This window comes from Panthera tigris, chromosome C1, assembly GCF_018350195.1.
Source record: "Panthera tigris isolate Pti1 chromosome C1, P.tigris_Pti1_mat1.1, whole genome shotgun sequence".
Classification (NCBI taxonomy): Eukaryota; Metazoa; Chordata; class Mammalia; order Carnivora; family Felidae; genus Panthera; species Panthera tigris.
This window is the reverse complement of record NC_056667.1, coordinates 168,900,726-168,928,134: the sequence shown is the minus strand read 5'-3', so window position 1 is coordinate 168,928,134 and position 27,409 is coordinate 168,900,726. Positions and strand designations below refer to the sequence as shown.

At 36.7% G+C, this 27,409-nt stretch overlaps 1 pseudogene; it reads left to right on the top strand.

The window, feature by feature from the left end:
- LOC122240811 overlaps window positions 1–27,409 on the top strand; it is a 144,644-nt pseudogene that overhangs the window by 4,340 nt on the left and 112,895 nt on the right.

Below are 27,409 nucleotides of genomic sequence, written 5' to 3'. Positions count from 1 at the left end.
GACCTGGGTAGATCACTGACAAAAAGTTTGGATAAGCATGGTGACAATTCATTATCAAATGGCTCTATGTTCTGAAAGTTAGAACATAGATGGTGATAGTATTAGGAGGTGGGGTCTTTAGGAGGTGATTAGGTGATGAGGGCAGAGCTTTCATGAATGGAATTGGTGCCCTTGCAAAAGTGGCCCAAATTGCACCCTGTACCATGTGAAGTCATAGTCAAAAAGACAGCTATCTATGAGAAAACAGATTCTCACCAGATACCAGATCTGCTGGCACCATGATCTTGGACTTGCCAGCCACTAGAATTATGGGAAATAAAGGTCTGGTGCTTATAAGCCATGCAGTTTATGGTATTTTTGTTACAGAATCCAAATAGACTAAGATAAACAGAAGTGGCTCTTTTGGGATCAGATGCAAGCAGATCACAAGGAAAATAAATTATGTTAACAGGTGACCCCAATTCTGTTTTACCTATCTTTGTTGTACCAACAGAATTGTAACTCCCTCATCTCACATATAAGGACTAGTTCACAGATAGGTTGACTCCATATGTGGAACCAAATGTGAGTTGCTTCCTCACTCTAATGCTGCTCAGAGGTGGCCCTAAAGAACAGTTGGGAAGGAGGGGATATTCCTAGTGAGCAGAGATGTGAGCATTATACATGGTTGTTTATTTTGTATGAATGACAAGATATACCTTCCAAGAAGGTCAGAAACTAGAATGGACAAGCTTAGTCAGAAAACTAGAATGGACAAGATTAGATTAGGCACAAAAGGTCTGAGTTAGAGGCATGAGCTGGACATACCAGGGTGTGTGTCTCTTCCTATATGATGATACTATCCACTGGAACACATTCAACACACAAGAAAGACTGAACAATTAGGTGGACAGAATGACCCTTCTGGAGGATATTGGTCAGCTTCCACCTTGAGTCACCTCAATTTTTGCACAATGAGCTCATAAACAGAGGAGCATTGGTGGAAGAGATGGAGACTGTATATGGGTTCAATAGCATGGAGTCCTCACTATGGCTGATCTAGCTACTGCTGCTACTGAATGCTGGACCTACTAGAAGCAGATTTCAGTGATTAGCTCCTGATACGTTATTATTCCTCAGAGGTCAACCAGTTACTTGATGGTAAGTTGATTATACCAATACCTTTCCACTCTGAAGATGACAGTGATTCCTCCTTACATGAATTGATATCTTCTCTAGATATGGGTTTCCATACCTGCTAACAGTGCTTCTGCAATACCAGAAGCACTCACTCAATGTGTGATTTACAAAATCAATACCATATAACATCCCCTCTGATCAAAGGACTCATTTCATAGAGAAAGAGGTGTAAAAGTAGGTGCACAGGCAACAGATCCTCTGGTTCTATCACATACCCCATCACCTAAAAACAATAGGATAATTAGAATTATGGGATGGTTTAGCCAATGCCCTTCAAGACTGCCTTGAATCACTGGCTTATATATAATAAGGTTTTCTCATGGTTAAAATACACAGATCCAAGAACCAAGACATGGAAATAAACTGGTCTTTCTCACCATCTTGATGTCTACTTGTTGAATTTGCACGTCCCCTACTTGATATTTCAGCTCTGCTAGATGCGGAAATACTTTCACTCAGTAATGCAGTGTGTCCCTTGAGCCTGAAGTTGTGACTACTTCAAAAGAGTGAAAAGTAACTCCTGTTTTATTATGGGCTTCTCATGGCAGTGGACCAGCAGGTAAGAAAAGAATTATATTCATGAGGAAATGAACCTCAAGTTCATGAAGAGATAGGAGTGCTACTAAACAGTGGAACTGAGGATATGAAGCAGGTATTTCCATGTCTGGTAATAATAATGAACCAGCAACTGCAGTGATGATAGCATGGTAAGAACAAAGCAAATAAAAGTTGAGACTCTCAGGCTGAAGAGCTGTGACACTCCACTCTGTGTCACTCCACTAGGCAAGCAACTTAGACAAGTGGGGGAGGGATGGAGCAACTTGGCAGACAGAAGAGAGAAGAATATATATAAAGAATGATAGATAAGTGAGATGATGAATGTGAATTTTGGTTTGGGTATAAGTTGCAGCATCTGTAGTTTGTACCTCTAGCCCTTGTGTATTAAGCTTTTTGAAGAGGCCAACACCTTGAACTCTCAGTGACAGATTTCATTTAATGTAGGGCACAGGTGGATCTGAGTAGGACCAGGGGTGGACCATCTCAAGGTGCCTCTGGTGCCCTCACATCCTCTTGGTCATTTCTCTGAGTACAGCTGTGACTGGGGAGGACAGTTCTAAGTATGTTTGGACTCATTTTGCACCTACAGCATCTTGTTTCAAACATGTTGTATGTCTTTGATTTTAGTCTCAGGGCTTCTCTAATGCTGTGGATGAAGGAGGCTGGAATATAGATCTAGACGTTAGAAAGTAGATCTGTAAAAGTAAGTTAAAGTGTTTCCAGACTGGGGGACGTACTTGAGGACATGGGAGGGAAAGAGATTCCCTAGGAAGAATTTCAAGTGAAAAGAGAAAGGTCATGGGGAAAAGTCCCAAAGAATATGTAAAATATTTGCATGTGCAAAGAGGAAGACTGGCAGACAAGCTTGAAGAGTGGCCAGGGGTAATACCAGAATGCTTAATGTTTTTATTTAAGGATGACCTCATTTAGCCAAACTTAACCTTCTCAATTTTATATATATATACATATAGGTATATATATATATATATATATAGTTATATATATAACATAAATATTACCACACACGCACGCACACAAACACACACACTTTTTTGTAGCTTATAAAGCCCTTCTATGAGTTTTCACTTTGGATATATACAGCTCAGCTGCAAAATTATACCCATTCTAGAGATAAGGAAATTGGATCCTTGACGTTATTGATAAAGAGATGATAGCTGGATGTTAAAGCAAAGCCTATCTTTTATTAAACTGCAGGAAACAACTGTTCGTCTTTCTAGACCTTGAATTTTAGTTTCTGGTTCAAGGTTTGCAACTTCAGGGTTCACATATTATATAAAAATTAGGTTTATATATAATATATATCAATCTTTATATACAGCCTGATAGTTACAGCTTTGGCCTGATCTATGTATCTTAAACATGGCAAATACATATCTAGTTATGCCTCTATTTTAACACTGTTTGTTGATTTATCTACTTGCAAAAGTATTTGTTAGTCACCCTCATGGATGGTCTCAGTTTAATGTAGAAGCTTCAGATGTTAGATTAACAAACATTGTTTCTCCTTTTGGGAAATTATAGACTGAAATAAATGCATAATTATAAGCAAATAACATGTATACATAAAAGATTAAAATATTCCTTTGGGTATTAGATATGTTTCAAATGTATTTTTTTCATGTAGCCCATAAAAAGAAAGTAAAATAAAAATGTAAAAAAAATCTTTAGTAATTTTTTTTTTGTTCTGCATAGATAGCTAATGTTCAAAGATATTCTCTTGGGGGAAAAGGAATTATTCTGAATTTGAATTTTTAAGATGTGTGCATTTTTGTAGCAGCAACAGACAAATCTGCCACATTTCTAAATTTTAATGAGCATAGCCAGAAATGATTAAAATGATATTTCCCCTCAATTTGGCGTTAAATACATGTGAGACTCTAGAGGGCACTCTATTCCTATTGTTTTTCAAGAGGTGGTGAAATTCTTTCAAATGCAGCGATGAATGCAGATATTTAAAATTCATCGTGAATACTTACAAGAAGGTTAGAGTATTTATGCAAGATTGTGAAATCAGTATGGATTAATGGTACTTTTGTGTTTTGCGTTACACATTTTCACTTGGGATAGTTTATGTTCTTTAATGCCTGGATGGTAATTAAGTTCTCCAGAGAATATATGTACATTTCCAAGGTTAAATGTTCTAATACTTATAGGTCTAATTGTTTTCTCTGCATTGCTTAATTATGTTTTACTTAATTTCTTTACTTGGTTTTTATTGTTAGCAATAACATTATTATTATTACAATTACTATTAAAACCCTTTAGTCAGAATTTTGAGATGTTTTCTGGGAGTAGGATCATCATAATACTTTGATTTCCCCCTAATTACATTCACATTAAATATAATGTATATAATACATGGGAAGGCCTCATCCAGTGCCTGGATTACAGCCGGTGTTAACTGAATGTTTCTCAAGTCTGAATCCAAAGAATAAGAAAACTTTTAATATTAATGAAGATATCACACTATCTGTATCTGTGCCCTCTTCTCTGGGCCTTTCATGGGCTAGGTGATAGTCAGAATCTGGTCACTTGGTTGTTTAATTTAGCTGAGAGACCATTTTTGTTTTTCAGTAGGTCTTAAAAAATCTGTATTGGGCTGCATTTAAATTCTAATTTTATATTAGATTATTAATTTAGAATATTGCATTTTAAATTCTAACAACACTCACATTCCCCCCCCATTGCTATACTTCACCTTCCTGGTGCATAAAAAGCTATGTGCATTTAAAACCTCTGGATACACCCAGAATCTTTTGTGGGCAGCAGATGTCTGTCTTGAACACCGTTTTGTAGTTCAGTAAGCGTTGTCTCATTAATTTGGTTTATTGGCCCTTATCTAAAAACCTCTTTAGTTTCCTGAACTTCCCATTCTTTACAGCTGGGATTTGATTTCCATTTGTAGGCTCAACTTTGCCAGACTTGACCAAGGGGAATTGAAGCCTTAGGAATAGCTCTGACTGATTTTGCTTTCAGTGCTAATAACTTGTGTTATATAAAGCTCCCATCATGTACCCCATTTCCTGGAAGTGGGTACTGAGTTTTCTTCCATATATCTGAATTGTATTTTGGTAACTTTCCAGTTACTCAATGGATTCCTCCCCAAGTAACTTGAATCCTGTTTTACCTTCTAGGTCTGGAGATGACCGTTGCAGATGAACTATTGGGCCACTAGAGGGGGTTATGTTTTCTGCTGCCAGTTAGCCACTTTCTACATACTCTCACTGTAATTTTCCACACCTCGTTGAATTCTCCTGACACAAACAGTTGCCCTCATACTCTTCACCTTGTAGTCATAATCCATTCATGTAGCACTTTCAAACACATTATTTAACTTACTTGTCACATCAGCTTTGATAATAAGCATTTATAAATTGGATACCATCACTCATTTTGTATAGATGATAAAAATGTGGCTGAAAAAGTCAAGATTTGCACCCATGCCTTCATACTACAGACATCAAAGCACTTTTTGTTAGTTTGTTTAAAGTAATTGCAACTGGTAATACGCTTTACTGCCTTCCCTGAATTTCTTGTTATTATTGAGTCTGCTTAAGCTCTTGCCCTACATTGTGAAGCCTTACTATTTTTTGTTCTGCTCTTTTTAATTTGAACTTCTATTCTGACTCTGACAAGTGGATTATTATTTTATTAGGAATGAGACTCACTATTCCCAAGGCTCAGAATATCACAATAAGCATGTAAAAGCATCTTCTTAGCTAGCAACTTGACATTCTCTTTTCAAACAGTGTATCACAAACTTACCAGAGAAGAATCCCCTCAGACCTTGTAACAGGCACAGATTGCCAGGTTACCAGGTTTTATCTCTGAGCACACTGTGGTTTATTAGGTCTGGGATGAGGTCTGAGAGCTTTTCAAAAAGGGTTGTAGACAGTTCTTATCTTCAAGCAAATTTCAAAATCAATTTTCTAGAGCACAGTCTAGAATGGTGTGACATTAACCTGTTATGCTCACTTCCTTTTCTACATCTTTTTCTCTGTAGATGAATTGGAGCATCTTTCTTTCCTTTTTCCCTCCTCCACTGCTGAGCTCCTCCTGTCAACAACAGAATTTCATTGTGATAGCTTATCGGCCCACTGTGTAATTTGGGTTTGGAAAGCCATTTGATCTACAGATGCTCCTTGTCCTGAATAGAATTGGAAAAAATGATTCTGAAATTGTACCCACCCAAGATGATTTTACCCCATAGTATTTCTAAAGGCCACCCAATAATTATAGAGTTTTGGAACCAGATGATGTTGGATCTTGAATTCTTTTACTACCTTCTCAGAAGGAGGTGACATTTCTTTTCCTAAATAAACTTATTGTATTCTGCAGAAGTTGCCAGATTATCTCAATGACTCCTAAACTAAATTCTAGGAGGCCCCTGGCACACTATAAAAACAAAGCACACATATAAATATCCCACAAGAAAAATGAAAAAGTATGGAATTGTTATTTGTGTCAAGAAATAAGATGTTCTGGAAAGGAATGCCATCTAATGTAACATCTGCCACTGGAAGAGATTGGAAGTAAATACTCATCTTGAAAACTGAGAAGCTACCCATTGATGATTCTACACTGTTATATTCTCACATAACTCTAACACAGCACATGGAAAGTCACAAGGCCAAGAATGAAATCGTATAGCTACTGTCTCTCCTCCTGGAGTGGAGGTATGTTGGAGCATTTGCTGTGGTTCTCAGCTGGATAGGTTTAAAATCCTAATTCAGTCAGTTCCAGAATTGGGTTCAATTTAAGTAAAGCACAAACTCTTAAAACTAATGTTTAAAACCAGAGTGCCAATTTATTACTTTGCCATTACACCTGTGTTAAAAAGTGGAATCCTATCAACATAGCCAGAATCTGCTTTCACTCCATGTAAAACTGCATAGAAATGAATTTTATTACCAGAAAAACTGGTGGCTAAATTTACTATTTTTTCCTGGATGCAGTCTTGATAGGCACTGCTGATGTTTGGGAAAGACTGCCCTATGATTTTGTAGCAGTTCAACCTTTTTTTCTGACAAACACATAGTTTCTTCAGCTATATCACAACTTTTAATTGAGTTAACTCATGTTTCACTGATATGAGAATTATACTTTTTCAGGTGGCTTTGTTTAAATATTACTGTAATTATTCATGACCAATTTGACCTATATTCTTATCAAACTAATTACACAGAGGAGTAGGCTGACGTTTTTTCTTTTCTTTTTTTTTTTTTTTAGCCCTATCCTCTTTCATTTATGTATCTTTTATATCCTCACATAGCCTATCAGAAGTTATTTTCAACTGAAACATGACATTATATTCCCCAAATAGAGAAGATATGAATCACTAATGTGGCATATTTAAAAAGAGAGAAAATTAATTTTAGGCAAAGTCTTTACTTCTGGGTGACATTAAGATGAACAACAATTTACCTTGTTAGGAGAGAGATAATACTTGAAATATCACATTACCAATTCTGAATACATTGTACTTGGATTTAGCATAGTTCGTTCAGTACTGGCCACATATTATTTTTTTAATTTTCATTATGAATTGAAGACTTAAATAGGGTAATCTGAAAAGATTTTTATGTTTCCTTTACTTTAGATATCCATGGTTTTTGCCCTTTTTCCCTCTGGGCATAATGATTTTGATAAACATTGTTCCACTATTATTTGAATATCTGACAGGCTCTCCATTAATATTCCAAATAGCACAACAGTTGACTTTAGTTTGACAGAAAAAAGATAAGTGTACCCTGGCCTCCAATGTTATTGATGTGTTTTGAATAAGAAATGCCAACCATGTTTGTATGGTTTTATACAGATATGGAAAATATGAAAAGAAATAAATTGGCAGTGATGATTTTAAGATAAGTGACAATTTTATTAGAAAGAATACCCCAAAGAAATAATATTTCATAAGGCAAAAGGAACATTCACATTAAAACAACAATCCATAACAGAAAGTATTTGAAAAAATGTAGCAGATGTGGGCATGCCTGAGGATGTAGGAAATTATTTATGCTATTTCAAATTACTATGCATTTGAAAATTGAAATAATTTAATACTATTATTTATATTTCAAATATATGTGTTCATATGATTTTTTCTTATTTTAGAATCCATTTATATTCAAACATTTTGAGGAATTTCACTGGCCTTGCTTATATCTTAGATAGGATTGGGAAAGAAAAGGAAACCATGTACTAGTCACTTTGCCACTTATGCCACCTCTTTTGTCATAGTTAATCATCAGCACAATTCCCTGAAGCAGGTTATATCCTTCCCACTCAGAGATATGAAAATGAGGCACGGAGAGATTTTGTCATGCTGAAGATCACAGACATAATAATTCCAGCAAAAATGACATTGTTAAACCCTCACAACATCCCATTGTAGTAAATAATGCTGTCATCCTCATGTTACAAATGAGGAAATAGGCTAAATGAGTTTAAAAGTAGCTTACTTACTCGTTAGTGTGGAGCCTATTTCTTTTCCTCTGAACCATGTCCTGTTTGTACATCATATGGCCTGTTGTCAGCCAGTGGTATTATGAATTTCTTATAAATAATTTAGATAGGGGCTTCTGGGAAGATGGCGGCGTAGGAGGACGCTGAGCTCACTGTGTCTTACAGATCACTTAGATTCCACCCACACCTGCCTAAATAACCCAGAAAATCTCCAGAAGACTAGCAGAATGGAGTCTCTGGAGCCAAGCGCAGACGAGAGGCCCACAGAAGAGGGTAGGAAGGGCGGAGAGGCGGTGCGCTCCACGGACTGGCGGGAGGGAGCTGGGGTGGAGGAGCAGCCTGCCGGCCAAGCAGAGACCCCGAGTTGGCTGGCAAAAGCTGAGGGGCTGGACGGAGTGTGTTCAGACAGCAAGCGGGACTTAGCATCTGGGAGGTCATAAGTTAACAGCTCTGCTCGGAAAGCGGGAAGGCTGGAGGACAACGGGAGGGAGAGTTGCTGAGCCCCGGGAGGACAGAGCTCAGTTTGGCGGGGAACAAAGGCGCTCGCCAGCGCCATCTCCCTCGCCCATCCCCCAGCCAAAATCCCAAAGGGAACCAGTTCCCCTCACGGAACTTGCTTGCACCTGGCAAACACCCAACGCTGTGCTTCTGTGGATCCTTCCCTCCGGTGGGTCTGACTCCCTCCCGGTGCTGCAGGGCCCCTCCCGAAGCAGATCTCGAAGGCAAAGCGAGCTGAGCCTGCCCCTCCCGCCCCTGTGCACCTTGCCGATCCACCACAGCTGATACGCCAGATCCCCAGCACCACAAGCCTGGCAGTGTGCAAGTAGCCCAGACAGGCCACGCCACCCCACAGTGAATCCCACCCCTAGGAGAGGGGAAGAGAAGGCATACACCAGTCTGACTGTGGCCCCAGCGGTGGGCTGGGGGCAGACATCAGGTCTGACTGCGGCCCCGCCCACCAATGCAAGTTATTCAAGACAGCACAGGGGAAGTGCCCTGCAGTCCCACACCACTCCAGGAACTATCCAAAATGACAAAACGGAATTCCCCTCAAAAAAAGACCTGGAAATAACGACAGCTAATGAACTGACCAAAAACGATTTAAACAATATAACAGAAAGTGAATTTAGAATAATAGTCATAAAATTAATCGCTGGGCTTGAAAACAGTATAAAGGACAGCAGAGAATCTCTTGCTACAGAGATCAAGGGACTAAGGAACAGCCAGGAGGAGCTAAAAAATGTTATTAATGAGCTGCAAAATAAAATGGAGACAACCACGGCTCAGATTGAAGAGGCAGAGGAGAGAATAGGTGAACTAGAAGATAAAATTATGGAAAAAGAAGAAGGTGAGAAAAAGAGACATAAAAAAATCCAGGAGTATGAGGGGAAAACTAGAGAACTAAGTGATGCACCAAAGAGAAATAATATACGCATAATTGGTATTCCAGAGGAGGAAGCAAGAGGGAAAGGTGCTGAAGGTGTACTTGAAGAAATCATAGCTGAGAACTTCCTTGATCTGGGGAAGGAAAAAGGCATTGAAATCCAAGAGGCACAGAGAACTCCCTTCAGACGTAACTTGAATTGATCTTCTGCACATAGCATAGTGAAACTGGCAAAATGCAAGGATAAAGAGAAAATTCTGAAAGCAGCTAGGGAAAAACGTGCTCTAACATATAAAGGGAGACCTATAAGACTCGTGACCAATCTCTCTACTGAAACTTGGCAGGCCAGAAAGGAATGGCAGGAGATCTTCAATGTGATGAACAGAAAAAAATATGCAGCCGAGAATCCTTTATTCAGCAAGTCTGTCATTTAGAATAGAAGGAGAGATAAAGGTCTTCCCAAACAAAAACTGAAGGAATTCGTCACCACTAAACCAGCCCTACAAGAGATCTTAAGGGGGATCCTGTGAGACAAAGTACCAGAGACATCGCTACAAGCATGAAACCTACGGACATCACAATGACTCTAAACCCATATCTTTCTATAATAACACTGAATGTAAATGGACTAAATGCGCCAACCAAAAGACATAGGGTATCAGAATGGATAAAAAAACAAGACCCATCTATTTGCTGTCTATGAGAGACTCATTTTAGACCTCAGGACACCTTCAGATTGAGAGTGAGGGGATGGAGAACTATTTATCATGCCACTGGAAGTCAAAAGAAAGCTGGAGTAGCCATACTTATATCAGACAAACTAGACTTTAAATTAAAGGCTGTAACAAGAGATGAAGAAGGGCATTATATAATAATCACAGGGTCTATCCATCAGGAAGAGCTAACAATTATAAATGTCTATGCGCCGAATACAGGAGCCCCCAAATATATAAAACAATTACTCACAAACATAAGCAACCTTATTGATTAGAATGAGGTCATTGCAGGGGACTTTAACACTCCACTTACAGAAATGGATAGATCATCTAGACACACGGTCAATAAAGAAACAAGGGCCCTGAATGATACATTGGATCAGATGGACTTGACAGATATATTTAGAACTCTGCATTCCAAAGCAACAGAATATACTTTCTTCTCGAGTGCTCATGGAACATTCTCCAAGATGGATCACATACTGGGTCACAAAACAGCCCTTCATAAGTATACACGAATTGAAATCATACCATGCATACCTTCAGACCACAATGCTATGAAGCTTGAAATCAGCCACAGGAAAAAGTCTGGAAAACCTCCAAAAGCATGTAGGTTAAAGAACACCCTACTAAAGAATGAGTGGGTCAACCAGGCAGTTAGAGAAGAAATTAAAAAATATATGGGAAATAGAAGCAGAACAGCAAAGACAGCCTAAACCCAGCAGAAGAAGAGAAATAATAAAGATCAGAGCAGAAATAAATAATATAGATTCTAAAAAAAAACTGTAGAGCAGATCAATGAAACCAAGAGTTGGTTCTTTGAAAAAATAAACAAAATTGACAAACCTCTAGCCAGGCTTCTCAAAAAGAAAAGGGAGATGACCCAAATAAATAAAATCATGAATGAAAATGGAATTATTACAACCAATCCCTCAGAGATACAAGCAATTATCAGGGAATACTATGAAAAATTATATGCCAACAAACTGGACAACCTGGAAGAAATGGACAAATTCCTAAACACTGACACGCTTCCAAAACTCAATCAGGAGGAAACAGAAAGCTTGAACAGACCCATAACCAGCGAAGAAATTGAATCAGTCATCAAAAATATCCCAACAAATAAGAGTCCAGGACCAGATGGCTTCCCAGGGGAGTTCTACCAGACGTTTAAAGCAGAGATAATACCTATCCTTCTCAAGCTATTCCAAAAAATAAAAAGGGAAGGAAAACTTCCAGACTCATTCTTTGACGCCAGTACTACCTGATTCCTAAACCAGACAGAGACCCAGTAAAAAGAGAGAACTACAGGCCAATATCCCTGATGAATATGGATGCAAAAATTCTCAATAAGATACTAGCAAATCAAATTCAACAGCATATAAAAAGAATTATTCACCATGATCAAGTGGGATTCATTCCTGGGGTGCAGGGCTGGTTCAACATTTGCAAATCAATCAACGTGATACATCACATTCGTAAAAGAAAAGATAAGAACCATATGATCCTGTCAATCGATGCAGAGAAGGCATTTGACAAAATTCAGCAACATTTCTTAATAAAAACCCTTGAGAAAGTCGGGATAGAAGGAACATACTTAAACATCATAAAAGCCATTTATGAAAAGCCCACAGCTAACCTCATCCTCAATGGGGAAAAACTGAGAGCTTTTTCCCTGAGATCAGAAACACGACAGGGATGCCCACTCTCACCGCTGTTGTTTAACATAGTGTTGGAAGTTCTAGCATCAGCAATCAGACAACAAAAGGAAATCAAAGGCATCAAAATTGGCAAAGATGAAGTCAAGCTTTTGCTTTTTGCAGATGACATGATACTATACATGGAAAATCCGATAGACTCCACCAAAAGTCTGCTAGAACTGATACATGAATTCAGCAAAGTTGCAGGATACAAAATCAATGTACAGAAATCAGTTGCACTCTTATACACTAATAATGAAGCAACAGAAAGACAAATAAAGAAACTGATCCCATTCACAATTGCACCAAGAAGCATAAAATACCTAAGAATAAATCTAACCAAGGATGTAAAAGATCTGTATGCTGAAAACTATATAAAGCTTATGAAGGTAATTGAAGAAGATATAAAGAAATGGAAAGACATTCCCTGCTCATGGATTGGAAGAATAAATATTGTCAAAATGCCAATACTACCCAAAGCTATCTACACATTCAATGCAATCCCAATCAAAATTGCACCAGCATTCTTCTCGAAACTAGAACAAGCAATCCTAAAATTCATATGGAACCACAAAAGGCCCCGAATAGCCAAAGTAATTTTGAAGAAGACCAAAGCAGGAGGCATCACAATCCCAGACTTTAGCCTCTACTACAAAGCTGTCATCATCAAGACAGCATGGTATTGCACAAAACAGACACATAGACCAATGGAATAGAATAGAAACCCCAGAACTAGACCCACAAACGTATGGCCAACTCATCTTTGACAAAGCAGGAAAGAACATCCAATGGAAAAAAGACAGTCTCTTTAACAAATGGTGCTGGGAGAACTGGACAGCATCATGCAGAAGATTGAAACTAGAACACTTTCTCACACCATTCACAAAAATAAACTCAAAATGGATAAAGGACCTGAATGTGAGACAGGAAACCATCAAAACCCTAGAGGAGAAAGCAGGAAAAGACCTCTCTGACCTCAGCCGTAGCAATTTCTTCCTTGACACATCCCCAAAGGCAATGCAATTAAAAGCAAAAATGAACTACTGAGACCTCATGAAGATAAAAAGCTTCTGCACATCAAAGGAAACAACCAACAAAACTAAAAGGCAACCAATGGAATGGGAAAAGATATTTGCAAATGACATATCAGACAAAGGGCTAGTATCCAAAATCTATAAAGAGCTCACCAAACTCCACACCCGAAAAACAAATAACCCAGTGAAGAAATGGGCAGAAAACATGAATAGACACTTCTCTAAAGAAGACATCCGGATGGCCAACAGGCACATGGAAAGATGCTCAATGTCATTCCTCATCAGGGAAATACAAATCAAAACCACACTCAGATACCACCTCATGCCAGTCAGAGTGGCCAAAATGAACAAATCAGGAGACCATAGATGCTGGAGAGGTTGTGGAGAAACGGGAACCCTCTTGCACTATTGGTGGGAATGCAAATTGGTGCAGCCACTCTGGAAAACAGTGTGGAGGTTCCTCAAAAAATTAAAAGTAGACTTACCCTATGACCCAGCAATAGCACTGCTATGAATTTACCCAAGGGATACAGGAGTACTGATGCATAGGGGCACTTGTACCCCAATGTTTATAGCAGCACTCTCAACAATAGCCTAATGATGGAAAGAGCCTAAATGTCCATCAACTGATGAATGGATAAAGAAATTGTGGTTTATATACACAATGGAATACTACGTGGCAATGAGAAAGAATGAAATATGGCCCTTTGTAGCAACGTGGATGGAACTGGAGAGTGTGATGCTAAGTGAAATAAGCCATACAGAGAAAGACAGATACCATATGGTTTCACTCTTATGTGGATCCTGAGAAACTTAACAGAAACCCATGGGGGAGGGGAAGGAAAAAAAAAAAAGAGGTTAGAGTGGGAGAGAGCCAAAGCCTAAGAGACTCTTAAAAACTGAGAACAAACTGAGGGTTGATGGGGGGTGGGAGGGAGGGGCGGGTGGGTGATGGGTATTGAGGAGGGCACCTTTTGGGTGAGCACTGGGTGTTGTATGGAAACAAATTTGACAATAAATTTCATATATTGAAAAAAAATAATTTTTCTTTCTTTCTTTCTTTCTTTCTTTCTTTCTTTCTTTCTTTCTTTCTTTCTTTCTTTTTGAGAGAGAGAGAGAGAGAGTACAAGCAAGGGAGAGGGGCAGTGGGAGACAGAATCTCAAGCAGGCTCTATGCTCAGCATGGAGCCCAGCATGGGGCTCAATCCCATGACCCCAGGATCATGACCTGAGTCAAAATCAAGAGTCAGATGCTCAACCGACTGAGCTACCCAGGCACTCCCACATGCAACTTTACAGAGACCAACTCCTTATTTATTTAATTGTGACTTAGGCTTTCCTACAATCCATTACTCAATTAGCTTTTGATCCATTAGTTCTGGAAATCACCACCCCAAACTCCAGGGTTTGGATCTAATAACAACTTTGGGTTTCACAGATGATTTTATATCTATGTATCTATATATCTTTATCTATCTATATTTAAGGTGACAACATATTAGGAGATATTCAAGGAGATAAATTTATATAAGGATATATGTATAATGATATACATATTTCCTTATCACTCTAACCTTTAGAAATTAGGAGGAAAAGCCCACATTTATGTATGGTTATTTGGTTGTTAGTGAGTCCTCAGGTACAGAAGCTTGTTACAAGATTTTTTTGTGTAATCACTGGTTAGAGAGAAGGTATTTTGACTTAACATAAATTAAATATGACCATTAGGCTTTGAAGAACATTGACTTACTCTAGGCAAACTGTGGTTTCTGAGGAGTCAGATGAAAGGGAAAATTGTAACATATCAGTCATCAGCATTTATTTATCATCCAATATAAGCTAAAGAAGGAATTTCTGGAAGTATAAGTCAACAGGAGTTGGCTGAATTCCCAGTCTGATTTAATAAGCAATCAACATAAGTAGCTTAAATACATTGCAAATAAATTGCCGTACTGTATTTTCTTATACTTTCTCAGATGTGCCAAAGCAAGTACTCTTCATATCAACTCTCTTATTTATTTATTTATTTTTTATAATTTTTTTAACGTTTATTTATTTTTGAGACAGAGAGAAACAGAGCATGAACGGGGGAGGGTCAGAGAGAGGGAGACACAGAATCTGAAACAGGCTCCAGGTTGTCAGCACATAGCCCGACGCGGGGCTCAAATTCATGGACTGTGAGATCATGACCTGAGCCGAAGTCGGCTGCTTAACCGACTGAGCCACCCAGGTGCCCCTCAACTCTCTTATTTAAATATCTCACAAATGGTCTCTTATTTCCTTTCACTGTAGTATCTCTTTGAACTGTAGCCATTGTTTTGGGTCTGCCATTTTCAAACATTTTCTTTCCCTCTGTGAGGACGAGAAGGAGAATTGTGATGGTTCTGATGATAGGTATGTCTCTCTCTCTCATTAATCCTCTTTTCTACTTTGACATTAATTACTTAAAAAAATAACCTACCAAAAAAACTTCACTACCAAACTACTACTATTTGCTTTAGAACAAAAATATTGGGAAGAAAGTTATGCAATGTATGTGGGTTGAGGAAGAATCTGAGATAAGATGGTAAGCTCAGAAGAGACAAGGGAGGACTGAGAGCAATATCTAGGGCCAGGCATAAACCCAGAGAGAACCTGGAAGCTGATAGAGGGGAAAAAGCACAACACTTAGGCAGAAGACCTGGCTCAATACTTTCTTGTGTCAGTCTGGGCAACTAGTTAATTAATATCACTGAACAACAGTTTTTTTTATTATTTTATTTTATTTTTTTTAAGTAGGCTTCATGCCCATTGTGGAGTCCAATGAGGGGTTTGACCTCACAACCCTGAGATCAAGACCTGATCTGAGATCAAGAGTCAGATGCTTAACTGACTGAACCATGCAGATGCCCCTGAGCAACAGTTTCTGATCTCTATAAATTGAGAATTATACCTACCTCAATGTGGGCATAATGTGCTATAACTGCAATTACATGTGAAATCTTAAGATGGAGCTGGAGAGCAGCAACAAATAGCCGGGATTGAGGAGGGCTTGGACTCTTGGAAAGCCAGGACCCAGCAGTAGCCTGCTTACAGCTAGGGCAAAGAACAAAGACTGTCTGGCCTGCAGGACTGCAGGGAAAGGGTACATTCTCCAAGAGGAGGGTGTGGACAGAAAGAAATCTCAGGATCTGCCCTCTTGAAACTTATTGATCTTCCATGCTTGAGCATGTGCTTGTCCCTGAGACTTGGTTTAAAGTTTGTCAATTGGTATCATTTGTTTCTGCCTATAGAAGTGGAAAGCTTTGCTTGAGCCGATTAGAGAGAGTAATGGATGCCACTATGAAGTGTAAAATGCCACTGGAAGACCCAATTCCAGGTATTGAATTCAGATGATGTTTCCCCAAAATAACTCAGGGTTCCAACATTTGAATATGAAGGGCTGCAAAGAAACTTTCAGAACTTCTAAAACTCATTCCACTGGGCTTGATACCTTGGCAACAGATTAAGTGAAAAAAAAAAAACGTATAGATAAACGTCTTCAGCACATTTAGGAAGCCACCCCTTCTCCTATTTCATAATGATTGGCTAGGCCTGGCCAGGCCAAACTTTCCCAATCCCCCTTAGTTTACGGTCCAGGCCTGACCAATCAGAGCACTGCATTTCCCTGACCACAGTGGTTGCCATGGGGATAGGCACAAACTCACACTGGATGATTCAGATTCCTCCAGGTTTCTGGAATACTTGCAGGCATTTTGCTGCCACACAGACAAATCCTGTCTTATTTGAAGCAAAGCAGACAAGAAAACAGAGTCCTAATGAGTCCTAATGATATCATTTTAACTACTGGATTCAGCAAGAGATGCACTTTTTGGTCTTCACACTTGTGTTTTTCTGTCACTTGATCTTGAAAAGTGCTCTGGCTTTGTATAGTTCCACAGTGTTAAGCTACATATATTTCTCATAATGTTATATAATTTATAATTTAGCCAAGCAAAAATAAAAGAAATATGTTTTGTCTAAAAATAGTTTAGTACCATAGGATTCCTTATCACATGTAGGCCTTGTTGAAGTGTTTGCTATTGCTTTAGAAATAACAGATAAGTTTGCCCCATAAAGCCTATTAATAGGAAAAGTTTTCTCATATAGGTCTTTGTCTTTAATTAATTAGAGTACATATAACTGCTTAGGAAAGAAGTAGTTTCTACAGTGTCTTCAAATAAGGATTTCAGATATCTTAGGAAGTATGTCATAGTAAATTAGGAAACTGTGTAGATATTCTTTCCTGGATACATCATTTGACAATTGAAGATTGCTTAAAATGTGAAGACATATAATGTCTCATGCACCCCGAATAGCAGCTATACTGAAGTACTAAAACTTCCAGATGATTATCATATCTGTCAAAGAAGAGTAGCAATAAAAATGTTACTTGAAACAATGAAATTGTTTTCTTACCTCAGAAAAACTTTGCAGAGGTCTCTAGTCAGAGTTGAAAAATTAAGTCATTATATGAGGTCGTGAAAGAAGACTAATGGTGTTCTCAGGATATAAAACTATAATAAATTGTGAGTTATAAGTTCATATCTTCTCCTTATTCATCATAATGACTAACTTTTAAAGTCTAGGATGAATAAGCCCAAATAACTGGAATCAAAGTATAGCACTATGGAATATCATTAAACCACAAGGAAAACAGCAAGAGAGGAAGAAAACAGCAAAGGAACTAGAAATAGCCAGAAAAAATAAGATGGCATTAATAAATGCTGATCTATCAATAATTACTTTAAATGTAAATGGATTAAATTCTTTAATCAAAAGGCTTAGAGTGAGTAAACAGATAAAAAAAAAAAGACCCAATTATATGCTTCTTCCAAGAGAGTCACTTCAACTTTAAAAGCACACATGGGCTCAAAAGGAAGAGATAGAAAAAGAGATTCCATGCAAATTGAAAGCAGAAGTGAACAGGGTTAGCTATATTTACATCAAATAAAACATACTTTACAGTAAAAAATTATAAGGAAAGAAAAAGGAGGACATTGTATAATGATACAGGGGTCCATTTATTAAGAAGATATAACAATTGTAAATATATATGCACCCAGCATGCACCTAGCTGTATTAAGCAAATACTAACATATAAAGGGAGAAATAGACAACAATACAATTATAATAGGGACTTTAACACTCTACCTACAACAATGGATAGATGATCCAGAGACAAAGTCAACTTGAACTTGAACTATATACTTTAGACCAAATGGACCTAAGACACATACATCCTATCTAATGGGAACAGAATACACATTTTTCTTAAGTGCACATGGAACATCCTCCAGGATAGATAATATGTTAAATAACAAAACAAAACTTAGCAAATATAAGAAGTCTGAGATCACATCATGTATTTTTTTCTTACCACATTGATATGAAACTAGAAGTCAATTACAGAAGGAAAACTGGAGACATTCACACATATGTGGAAATTGAACAATAACACCTGAACAATCAATGGGACAGAGAAGAAATCAAAAGGGAAATAAAAAAGAAATAGCATCTAAATGGTAAAAGAAGTAATATTGTCTGTATTTGTAGATGGCATGATACTATATATAGACAACTCTAATGACTAATTGTCTCTAAATATTACAACAAATGAATTCTGTAAAATGTCAGAATACAAAACCGACAAATGAAAATCAATTGTGTCTCTACACTCTAATAATGAACTATGTGAAAACAAAATAAAGAAAACAATCCCATTTACAATAGCATCAAAAAGAATAAACTACTTAGGAATAAATGCAACCAAGAGCAAAAGATCTAAACCCTAAAAACTTTAAGAAATTGATGGGAAAATTAAAAAAGACACAAATAAATGGGAAGATGTTCTACATTAATAGATTGGAAAAATTTATATTTTTAAAATTACTATTGTTAAAATATTGTTTAAAAAGATCCATACACAAAGTGATCTATAGATTCAGATTAGAGAAAGATGGTAAATATTGAAGTGAGGCAATAAAAATGTAACATTGCATAATTAGAATCCCTAAAATAAAGATAGAATTCAAGAAAATTATTTTCTTGATCTCTACCTTTGCTCTTTAGGGCTCTAAATGAAAGATTTGAATAAAATAATGAAATAAAAGATTTGAATCTAAATAATGAAGGGAAACACCATGTGCCCAGGGAAACTAGCCCAGAATGGTCAATACTGAAATATCACTTCATGAAAGTATGAAACTTCATGGATAAAGAACGAATCTCTTGGACATCTAGTCATATCTATATATCTATATATCTATATCTATATCTATATCTATATCTATATATGAAAAATCACACTGACCTCAGATTTCTCAAGTAAATTCAACTTTAGAAGGCAGTGGAACAAATCTTACAAGATCCTCAAATAATGTGTGATTCAGTAATTTTCTAAGCAGCCAAATGTTCTTTAAGATTAAAGGCTAGAATAAACTGTTTTGAACATGAAAGAATTCAAAGAATATTTTCCTATCTATTCTCCTTCATGTAACTACTAGGAAATAAATAAAAACACTATTTCAAGATGATATGATTACATAAAAAATATCAATTGAAAACCTATCACATAAGAACATTCAGTAAAGTAGTGGGATGTAGAATTAATATAGAGAAATCAACAGTTAAAAAAATTTTTTTTAATGTGTATTTATTTTTGACAGAGAGACAGAAAATGAACGGGGGAGGGTCAGAGAGAGAGGGAGACACAGAATCTGAAGCAGGTTCCAGACTCTGAGCTGTCAGCACAGAGCCCGACACGGGGCTCCATCCCACAAACTGTGAGATCATGTCCCCAGCCGAAGTCGGACGCTCAACCGGCTGAACCACCCAGGCTCCCCTCAACAGTTTTTATTATACAAGAAACAACTATGAAATAATAGAACAAATGACTCCAGGTATTATTTTAATACCTAGGAATCAACACATCAAGAAATATAAAACCTATATTTAGAAAACTTTAAAATGCTACTGAAAGACATAAAAGAAATGATATAATGGGAAGACATAGCAAGGTTTTGACAGGAAAATTTAAAAATCATGAAATTATCAATTCTTCATGAAATTATAAGATAGTCCAATGTAAATTCCTTCAATTATTCATGGTACAAATGTAAAGTGATCCAAAAGAATACCAAGTGTTTTTATACTAGGAAAACTGATTATAATGTTTTTATAGAAAAAATATACAAATGGGAATATTGAGAAAAACTCTCAAAAAAGGAGCAATACTTGTAGGGGATGGATTTCCTGGCATAAGACACTTCATGTCTCAATATTCAACAAAGAATATGTATATCAATAAATAGCAGCTACAAATAAATGATACAAAAATCTAGTATATTACAAAGGGCTATCTCAAAACAGGAGGGTAAAAGTGGATTGGTTAACAAATGGTCTTAGGACAATGGGTAGTTTTTTGGAAAAAGTAAAATTGGATGCACATTGTAAATTACATACTACGATAAATTCCAAATGCATTAAGAATTTACATATAAAAAAAAAGAAGCCCTTAAATTCTAGATGAAAATTCACTTTTCAATGGGAAGGCTTTTCTACATAGGAATCGAAATCCAGGACCCTCAATTAAAAAAGATTAGTAAATTTGGAAATATAAAAAGAAAAAAATCTTCATGACAAAACACAACATGGTAAGTCAAAAGACAAATTGCAAACTTGGAAAAATTCTATAACCCACATCGCAAACAAACAGTTAATCTCACCATTATATGGAAAGCTACTAAGGCTCAACAAAAGACTGATAACCCAAAGTATAAGAAGGCAAAAAATATGAACAGATAGCTCACAATTAACAAAATACAAATAATTTAAAAATATATAAAAAGGTAGCAACCTCACTGAATATTAGAGACATGCATACAAAAGCTACACTGGAGCCATTTCTTTTGTCATATTGGCAAAATTTTGAGTTTTATAATGTAATCTATTAGTAACAGGAAACAAGCCCTCCTATTCATTGCTCAGAGTGGTATAAATAAAAGTGACTGCATATAAAGGGCAATTGACAATATTTGTCAAAATTACAAATGTACATTTCACTTTTTTAAACCAGTAGCTTTATTTCTCATAGATAAATTCTTAACGTGCGAAATGATAGATGTGCCAATCTACAGAGTATATTGGTTAAATAAATTATGACACATTAATACAATTAAATATTTTTCACTTGTTAAAAACAAAGAAGAAAGTGCTCTATGTACTGACTTAGAAAGTTTTTAAAGATACAGTGTTAAATGAAAAAGTAAGGTATAGGAAGGTATAATATGCAACCATTTGTGTAAATTGACAAAGTGTGTGTGTGTGTGTGTGTGTGTGTGTGTGTGTGTGTGTGTGTATACACTCATTATATAAAACAGTTGTTACTGGGAAGGAAACAATTGGGAACTGGGCAGATGGAGATAATCTTGGAAGGAATCTTTACTGTACATTGTTTTAAACTTTGTAATTTTTGACCATGTGAATTATCTATTATATATCTAAAAGTCTGAATTAAAAGAAACTTTAATATAAAATTCTTTTTTTTTTTGATCCACAACATGGTTTTATTCAACCTGAAATCATGCAGAAATGGCAAATTTTTCACTAAGGTAGAAAACAAAAGCAAAGGCCATAGTTGCGTCTTGTGAAAACTTCATTCTGCCATCTTAACCTTCCACCATATCCCTGTCCTAAGCCATTCTTTCTTAGCTCTTTCGCATCTATGCTGAAAGGAGCCTTTTTTTTGCCAAGCCATGGGAAGTACTAAGAATGGAGTTGGAAGGCACAACGTCTCAGCTGGAGCTAAGAATCAAAGAGGAAATATTTAAATTGTCTAGAAATACATGTGCTGTGAATTTTCAGTGAAAGGTCAGTATAAAAAGGGTGTGTTTAGTTGGTTTTGTTGGTACAATATTTGGTTTGGGAAGAGAAATACATACATGGTACTAAATAACACCGAGACCCTTTTAAGGTGCCTTTTAATTTCAGTTATATCAATGAGAAAGTCTTTGGTGATAATGCCGCTCTTGGATATTAATCTTATATCCTGTCATTTTTCTATAATTGTTTATTAATTCCAGAAGTGATTTTTTTTGATTCTTTGGGATTTTCTACATAAACAACTATGTCATCTGTGAACAAAGACAGTTTTATTTCTTGCTTCCCAATCTGTATATATTTTACTTCCTTTTCTTGTCTTATTGCATTACCTAGGACTTCCAGCACAATCTTGAGCAGAAGTGGTAAGAGGAGTCATCCTTGGCTTGTTTCTGATCTTAGGGGGGAAATTTTTAGTTTGTCATAATTACATATGACGTTAGCTGAAGGTTTTTTGTAAATGTTCTTTATCAAGTTAAGGAAGTTCCACTGTAATTCCCACTACATTCCTAGTTTGCTGAGGTGTGTGTGTCTGTGTGTGTGTGCATGTGTGTGTGTTTTAATCATGAATGGGTGTTGGATTTTGTCAAATGCTTTTTGTACATTTATTAATATGATTATATGATTTTTATTCTTGTTGATGATTACATTAATTGATATTTGAATGTTGAATGTGCCTTGCATACCTGGGATAAATTCCACTTGGTCATGGTGTATAAGATAAAAAAATTTTAAAATGAAAAAATAAAGGATTTTACTATTGATGAAATAAGAAACCCTTTTATCCCCATTCAAAATGTAGCTGTTTATCCCATTCTCCCCTCCTCACAATCAGATTATGAGAGCATGTTTTCATAATGAAAGATATCTGATTTATTCTTCTAAATTTTAGAATTCAGACTATGCTATTGATATCCTTTAAGTCGCATGGTCTTACTTATAATAATGGTAACTGCAGTTTATTTTCACATGGAGCGACGTTTTATGCTGCCTTTTATTTTGCACCTGGTTTAAATATTTCTGGAACAGGTTCAAATCATTAAGATGAATGTAGTAATTAAGGGTCTAGTAAAGATGAATCATCATCTATATCTGCTACACGAATTTTGATCACTCTGATATGCCACTGCTGTTAAAACAATTCATTCTTATTTTATCAAGTATTTTGTAGACTTTTATTTTCCTTTAGTCCTCACATTAGAAAGTTGTTTTTTTCCCCTCTGAATACCACAAAACACTACCCATGTGAGATGAGGATTTTGCATTATAATAGTGACACCTGCAATCCTTAGTGTAACAGAAAATGGTAATAGGATCAGTTTCATGCTGCAAAAATGACAGTTAAAAACTTCTTTCAGCAAAGCTGCTACTTCTTTTTCTGCTACGGCTTGATTTGTTTCAGTTGTTTGTGCTCTTTAGTCTACCCTGTTCCTGGAGTTATTTTCATTTCCTCAAATACTTATTATCTTAGTATTGTAAACACATTGGAAATGGTCATGGTACATCCTCTGTGTTTGATCTCTTCTGCAGAGAAAATCTCCTGAGAGAACTCTCTGGGATAACCGGATTTTCCTATGTCTGGTTCAAGCTTTATTGGAGTTATGTTGGTCCATGAGGTCATATTGTATTTGAGTAGAGGCTCTGTACCTCAATTCATCTTCCATTTATCTACCTTGCCAGTTAAACTGGTACTCTGCATTCCCTCTGCAAAACCTAGCCATGTCCAGAGCAAACTGAATGTGGATAGCTGAGGATTGCTCTGTCATTTCTGCTCCTCCTGGGACAGGCTAATATTTATCTACCTTAAGTCAGGAAGCTTGTCCCCACACTTTATTTCTGTCAGCTTTTTTGGTAATCACAAGAAGATCATTTTAATTAAATATTCCAGAGGCTGACAGACTGAAAAGAAACTGATGTCTCTATGATAACTAACCTGAATGCTTTGGAAAGATTCCATTAAAAAGGTCACTTAAAAATCTTATCAGGTTAAGTATTAGTGAGATATCAGTAAAAACATTAGAAAAGAATTATACAATATAAAATGATTTCCTATTCAGATTACTCTGAAGGGCCACATTTCTGAGATTTCATATTAAAAAATGAAAATTGAAAATCCTAGACTGCATTAGGAGTGTGGTTTACACAGGAAATCGTGCAAAACTCATTGGAGTCCCAGGCAGTAAATTTATACTCACAAAAATTTTGGGCTCTACATGAAAAAACTGGAAAGTGAATATATGTTTGTATATTTTAAATTCAAGTAAAATGTTTAAAGTATGTATATAATACTTTTTGATGATTCACCTCTTTACACTTTAATTCACTAGCTGATATGTCAGATAAGATTTCTACTAAACTTGAAGTTGAATGGCTGTCTTTTTTTTTAAATTTTTTTAATGTTTATTTATTATTGAAAGACAGAGACAGAGCATGAGCAGGGAAGGGGCAGAGAGAGAGGGAGACACAGAATCTGATGCAGGCTCCAGGCTCTGAGCCATCAGCACAGAGCCCGACACGGGGCTCAAACTCACAAACCATGAGATCATGATCTGAGCTGAAGTTGGACGCTCCACCAACTGAGCCACCCAGGCGCCCCTGAATGGCTGTCTTTTTAATCCTTTCATGTGGACCTAGATTTTTGAGATAGGTAAAAGTGTATTTTTGGGATCTGTGTTTTTTTAAGATGCAGGCAAACTGATTAGAAAGATTTAAGAGAATATCTGATATAAGGGCAGAATGGCATAGGAACGGGGGCAAAGTGAGAAAAATGTGGATCTAAAAGTCATGTTCTTCCTATTCCCTCTGGAAGAAGTCCATGACTCAAGTCACAAGTTAACACCCCTCCCCCCCCGCCCCCACTGCTACCTTTTCTCCATGGCTTCCTTTAATAAGGGACAAAGACTTTCATGTCAATATTAAGAATATTCCAAATACAAAGTACTAGACATAACACCAGACATTTTTATTTTACTGTGAATGAGTTTTTATTTAGGCTTTGTAAAAATGACTGGCACTTATGGGGGTCCTGGAAGATAATGTGGATAAGAAACAGGAAGAAAAGCACAAATACTGGGCTGGAGCAGGGTGGGACAGAGTGGACTTTCTTAATCCAGTATTAGATGAGGAAAATCTCTTTGACTGCATGGATAAAGCTTTTATTGATTGATTGATTGCAAGTGAGCGAGGGGCAAAGACAGAGAGATGAGAGAGAGAGAATCCCATGATGGGAGAGAGAGAAGCGGGGCTCATCCAAAGTGGGGCTCGTGTTCACACAAAGTGGGGCGTGAGCTCACCTGAAGTGGAACTCGAACTCACACACTGTGAGATCATGATCTGATCCAAAGTCAGATGCTTAACAGACTGAGCCACCCAGGAGCCTGGATAAAGCTATTATTTTAAAAACTGTCCATGCAATCTATGGCATATTGTTGACCTGAGCAACTAAAATCTTATTCATGTTGTAATATCAACCCATTTCAAGCCTACCTGTTATCAAGACATTTCAGTCTTCACTATATTTGAGTAAGTCTATTCATCATGCCATTTAAATTTTAATTTGTTTTCGTTGTAGCTAATGGAGCCACCATGACATTCATCTTTATTTGTAATGTAGCATGATTGGAAAGTAAGTCTGTAAGACCTAAATGGATAGAGTAGAACCTGAACGCTACCAAGTCACATGGTTTGATTTTACTGTGATGTCATAAAATCATTTTATGTTTTCTTCAGTTTCTGGAAAAAAAAAAACACATGCCTTTTATTTAATGAAGTAAATTCAGAGAGAAACAAAGCAGCATTGTCACCGTATAGCCGTCATAATTTGAGACTGTCCTACATCATGAAATTGATTCTCCTACATAAATTTGAGGGGACCTATGTAAACCTGTGTGTAATAATCTTTAAAAATGAAATTTGAATTGCTATAAATAATTCTTTGTTGTATTCCATTTGTTTTCAGTTATAGTGATACTTGAAACATTATTTCTTAACTTTGCAAAAATAGGAAATTGCTTACCATCAGTTTAGAACCCAGTTGGGCAAAGGAGTTATGAAAGAAAGCAAGCATAATTTTCAAGGTAAAAGACTTACTCCTTGTGGTCTAACAGAGCTATCCTATCACTAGAGGCAGAAAAAAGGCAACTAGAGCAGCAGAGACATAATTACAAATAAAAAGGGAAATATAATTATGTATTGTTGAATATGTAAAATGGAAGCTTTAAATTTTTTTTAAATGTTTATTTATGAGAGAGAGAGACAGAGACAGAGAGACAGAGGTGAGCAGGGGAGGGTCAGAAAGAGAGGGAGACAGAATCTGAAGCAGGCTCTAGGCTCTGAGCTGTCAGCACAAAGCCTGATGCAGGGCTCAAACTCACAAACCACATCATGACCTGAGCTGAAGTTGGTCACTTAACCGACCGAGCCACCCAGGCACCCCTAAAATGGAAGATTTAAGCTTGCGCTTCTCCTTTCATTTGCTCAGGTGAATGAGAAATCTTGCAAAGTTGATAGTAAAAATCTCAGATTTTGTATATTTGGCTTCTAGGATAAAAGTGGTCTGGTTAAAATATACTGGCAATTTAAAATCTTATTTCCAGTGGTGGTACAGTTAAAGAAAACCTATTGTGTTTTTGCTTGACTTCAAATCTGATGAAATATTTGTCTGGAAAAAATATACCTGATTTTGTGTGTGTGTGTGTGTGTGTGTGTGTGTGTGTGTGTGTATTCACGTTCATGCATTTACATGTTATTCACGTTCATGCATTTACATGTTATTATCCTGAAAACTTTCTTCCTTTTCCATTTATCTCCTCACAACCCAAACCAACTCTTTCTCACATCTTACATACTTCAGTCTGGCAATGAATAAAACGCTCTGAAAGTTGTTTACAATTAGCATAAAAAAAGGAAAAAGAAAGCACCCACTATAATTTAGTATCAATGTATCTGATTCCATTGATTTGACTGGTAACGCTTCCTACTTACGGGAATTACAAAAGCAAATATTATTGCCATTTCTTCTGCACTCTTGAGTTCAACTTATATTTGTAAGAACAACAAATATTACAAATTTTGACAATTTCCTAACATGATACCTGATAAAACTGAAGAGAAATATTTCTATGTGGAAACCTTGCCAGAGTGGAAGAAAAGCGGATTGTGCAAAAGTTTTTAGTTGCCTTTATGCAAAATTTGCTTTTACTAAGTTGACTTCTGTTAAAGCAAATCCCCAAATATGTAATACCTAATCATGTTTAAGTGTTTTGTTATTGTAGGGACCCAGATTCTCATTAAATGAGTAAACATCAAAAAGAAAAGGAAATGGAGGGGGAAAGGAGAGAAGGAGAAAATTTTCTGGGCTTATGATGTCTGTGTTACAGTGAGTCCCTGGATCCAGTGAGAGTCTCAAGGAGAGAACTTGTGCTGGACTCATCCTTATGTGGAAAACTACAGATC